This window comes from Amblyomma americanum, chromosome 9, assembly GCF_052857255.1.
Source record: "Amblyomma americanum isolate KBUSLIRL-KWMA chromosome 9, ASM5285725v1, whole genome shotgun sequence".
NCBI lineage: Eukaryota > Metazoa > Arthropoda > Arachnida > Ixodida > Ixodidae > Amblyomma > Amblyomma americanum.
Window position 1 is genome coordinate 12,513,659 of NC_135505.1, and position 4,969 is coordinate 12,518,627.

Genomic DNA, 4,969 nt, shown 5'->3' on the forward strand with positions numbered 1-4,969 from the left:
GGTCATTTCCCCCTTCCTCAGTGAGCAGCCGTTGCAAGCTAAATATCATAACCCCAGTGCGGGGAGTCGCGAGGGGCCAGGACAAGGTCGGCGCGTTGCGCTCATCGGAGGCTGGCCGGGGCTTTGGGGGCAAACTGATTGTGATTCCTTGAACGGCGCGGTTTCACGGTGCAAAAGGCGGCGTCGAGGTCTCCCACGGTCGCAAGGGCCAATGTATTTGTTTATTTTTGCCACAAAAAACGGGTGGGTGCTCAAGGGTTGTCGCGTTTAAATTTGGAGGCTTGAAACTAAAGCCGACGCACGACGCTTCAACGGCTTCCGCTAGATCCAACGGGCCCACTGGATCGGGCTCTCTCGCCCACTTGCATGTACCTTCAGATGTGTACTCTGAGTGGATTAAATTAGCCGAGAGCTCGAAAAGAACAGCTGCACCCAACTGCCGAAGGTATTGAATTACGTCACAACGCGCACCTCGCCGCGGAGCCGAATCGGTCTAACCGGGCCGGCGGCGGCTGGCGCACTCGGCGCGAAATAGAGACATGCTCCATTTCTCCGCCAGTGCGGTCAGAGTGAGCCGAAGCCGTCGAACGCGTCGGCGGTCAAGCTCAGTTGGAGTATAGAGGGTCTCGCTTTGGCCGACGGGACATCGCCGTGCAGCGCGCGTGCGCGCGTTACGCCGGGGCATAAACGCGCCTTAACAGAGCCTGCGCATAAACGCTAACCAACGTATTCGGTGGCGGCATCTATTGGAACCGCTGAAACCCCCCGCCCACTCACTGAATAAAAGAAAATCCTGTGCCGAAGCTCTGAATCGAACCAGGGCATTTGGTGTTAAAGGTGGAGACGCTACCACTCCTCCACGACGGCTCAAGGTATAGCCATTAATGAAGGCGCATCTAGTCAATGCACTCTTTCGATGCAGAAATCTCCGCACTTTCGCTATGTATATCCTGGCCTTACAGAGCTAGGCCATCAGCAATTTTTCTTAACTGCCTTGTACCTTGTCTCCTATCCCTAATAAACGATTTCCGTTAAGTAATTTGAAGTTTGCTGGCACAGCCGGGAATGTTTCGCCGGGCGAGCGAGCAAAGACACAAGCTCTTTATACTGCGAACTGCTTTGTACGATCACCGACCATCATGCCATCATAGTTTTTCGTCGACCGTGGCGATCATCTGACAAGCCTTTACAAGCTCCTTCAAAGGATAACTAGCACTTGAAGCGGCACTTGGAGTTCCTCTACTGTTCGGCGCTTGTAAATCAGGAGCGTCAAAAACAAAACCACGGGGCACGCAAAGCCCATAGACGCGAAACGCCATAACAAATCGAAACTCTCCCGGCCGCCTGTGGCGCTGCCAAGCATCGGTTTTCTTTGCTCTCAACATTCAGGTTGTCTTTCGTCTGCCTTCCTTGTGTGATAGAAGTGCACTATCGGGTTTAAAACAAAACTTACTTCAATATTGAACCGCGCAACCTTCCTTTGTCAGCCTCAGAGATTCGCGTGGCATGTAGGAAGGAAAATTACTCCAAGGTGGCGTCTCTTGTCCTATGACGTCACCACGTTTGTACTTAAGAGATTGGCCTGTGGCGGCGATACCTGTATTTTGGGTCTTGCTATTTTCCACCTTACAAGAGCTTTGTTTTCATTAAGAGCGGCGTTTTTGTGATCAGGAGCTGGTATTCTATCGATACATGCCAAATCAATTTCTCCTCAGTGTCCCTTTGAGTTCTGTTTTATTTTTCCAAGTCATCCACTGGTTCATCTTTCTTGTTTTATGCCTGGGATGCTTCGCTTGCGAAGCTTACCGCTGTATGGTTGCCGCTCGGGCTGCGTCTGCGCACCGGTGAGCCCCATGGGTACTTGGGGCATGGGGTGCCGTATCCGGAGTTGGAAGAGTCCGACCAGGACTCCGAGCTTGAACGTCCTCTGCTTCTGGAGCCGGAGCGCTCTCCTGCACCGGAGCTCGAAACGTGCCGCGTCCCGGAGCTCGAAGGGTCCCGCGTTCCGGCGCTCGAACGGCGTCTGCTGGTGGATGTTACCTCCAGCCCCGGGAAGTCGCCGTTCCTGGCTTCGTATTCTTTGCTGCTCAATCTCGTAGCTTTCCGTTGGTCTCGGGAACCCCCTCTGTTCTTAGGACGTCCCTCATTTTTTCTTTTCGTCTTGAATAAGCTGCTCGTAGCTTTTCTTGTTTCATTTTTTTCCCCACCATCTCTTTTTGGTGATGTATGGAGTCCTGTACATCTCTCGCCATTTCTTGTCGCCGGGAGGGTGGTCTTTCCCACATAGCTGGCACTTCGGGTCGCATGAGTGACCTTTTTGTAGGTTTTCCATTCCTCAACCAAGGCACTTCACGTTCTTTAGATCTGGACAGAGGTCCTCGCGGTGTCCCAAGCGGCCGCACGCGTGGCACACCTCATATTTTTTCTTGTATAGGACGCACCTTTGCGCACAGGGGGATAGATATACCCAGCGCGGTACATGCTGACCTTGGAAAAGGATGAGTAGAGTTGTAGAATTCGCTCCCAGTCTGCGGACGCCGAGCACTGGGGGGTTATCTTTCACTGATACGCTTGAGGAGCTCTTATGTTGGAGTAACGTAAGGGGATGTCTTGCATGACTCCCTTGCCACAATCTTCCGGCATCGCCAGGTAGGTCTTAACTTCAATCTGCTCTTCACCGTAGGGCACAGAGCGTAGTGCAGCGTATTTTCTTCCACGCTCTTCGCTAGTGGTTGCGACAAGTATGGACTGCTGCTTTATGTTTGCCGAGAAAATGTCGCTCTTGGCGTTCTTGAGTTCGACGCCGGCGGCTCTGGCGATGAACTAGCCAAATCCATCATCCCACCCAAGAGGAGGCAGTTGATTCCGCCCTGAGGGCGTATTAATATTTTGTCGGCGTCAGTCGGTATTCATGCGGTCTGCTTCTCTACGGACAGCCGCTATCTTCCTTCCTATGGCGGGTTGGGCACTCGCTGTTTTTGCTCACTTGCGGTCGCAGCTCGTTTTTCCTCTTCGAGGGGCACGATGCGACTTTTCTTTTTTCTTGTAAACCATTCTCCCTCTTTCATCTCGGCGGGGTATATATTTTCTCCCTCCACGATAATTTCCATCAAGTTGCTCATGCTCGGACCGGACCCGCGCCGTTGGACGTTGCTTTCCTTGCGTAGCTGATTCCAGCAGAAGGTTTGATACGTAGGCCAACGTTGGGTTGAGCGGCCGTTGTCGACGGAGCCCACCGAACGCACGTCCGCTCTCCTCGGAGTCCAGGCGAAAAAAAAAAGAAAATCGACGGCTGACCGACTCTCCGTGAATGGCGTCACTTCCGCCAGTTCTCCCTTTTTGCCGTCCCCCAAGCCGGCGCTTCCGGAAGTGACGAGGGCGTTTCGGCGGCGGGTTTCGGGTTTCGGCGGCGGCGGCCAGCAGAATGGGAGGTGGAATTGGGGCATTCATTCATAAAAGTATGAATTTTCAAAGGGTTAGACTGGGATGCAAGGAACATTTATGGCTAAAAGGAACATTGGCAGGCAAGCAAACACTCCTTGGCTTTGTATACCTGTGGACAGGGGCTAATGCCAAAGAGGAAAACAGGAAAATGTTAAGAATGTATTGCAAGCGACATTGATGAGCTAGGAGGACAGGGCGAGGTAATTATATTAGGCGACATGAATGCACACATAGAAGACCTGGATGGGTACACGGATTCGACAGGAAGCATGCTGCAGGACATGTGTGACAGGCATGATTTAGTTGTATGCAACAGCACCGAGAAGTGTGAAGGGCTCATAACATGGGAGGCGGGGAGTCTGCACTCGACGATAGATTATGCACTAATGTCACAGAGGATGTATAATATATTAGGGGTAATGAACATAGATGAAGATGGTTCCAGAAGTCTAGGTTTAACGACTTATCTTTCGTCTTTCCTGGGCTTTTTATTATGCGCACACATATCTTCATTCCTCCTAAAAGCAACATCTTCTAATGTTATTCATTTATTAGTGTAGGCTTTCTGCTGACAATTTTCATATACAGGGTGTGTTACGTAAATTCTAACTAGATTTAAAAGCAAGTGGTTCAGCTGACTGGATGCAACAAACGACATGTTTCCCGTTGTGTAGCACTCCTCACAGTACTTGTAAAACTTCGCCTGGCTAAGTTGCAGTTCGCTAAGTTGCAGAGGGGGTCAAGAAGCAACCCACCGAAATTTTTTCTGGCAACTTATCTTCTATTGCGTTCTTTGTTACGGCATTTAAAAAAAACGTTAATATTTAAAAAAACATGTCATCGAGCACTTTTGTCACTTTATTGTAGCGTTGCCAAACGGGTTCTGAATGAACAAAGCGTGCGTGGTCAACGTCTGGAACTGAGCGGCCAATCAACCGACAATTAATTTAGACAGAGCCTTTACTGACATCTTTCAGCGAAAACAAAAAAATGTGACGAAAGTAGTGAAATCCTGTATTTAAATGTAGCCTCCGTGCTTTATATTAGTATCACAGTGCAGCCTGTCGTACTGAGCGGCGGCCGCTCACTTGGGCACGGTGAGAGCACACATTTCGTTCATTAAAAGCACGTTTGGGAGCGCTCTGACATGGCAGCTTCAGAGCACAGTCACGTGGTTTTGTCATATTTTGTCTTGCTTTTTTTAAATGCCGAAAAAAAAACCACATACGAGATACATTGCTCGAAAAAACACGATCGATTTTTTCTAACCCCCTTCGCAATTTAACCAAATGTTAGCGACTGTAAAGTGATTAATAAAAAATCTCGCGTATCTATCCTTACCTAATGAAATAATTAAGCGGAAGTTAAAAATATTCTGCGGCGCACCACACCACAGGACACGCTATGTTTTTTGTTTTACCCAGCACCAGCGCGCCGCTTTTTTTACTCCTTGGTTTAAATGAGGTGAAACACGCTCTATAGTCTCCTGCGGTAGTCTATGCGATCAAGTGCGCCTCACCAACTG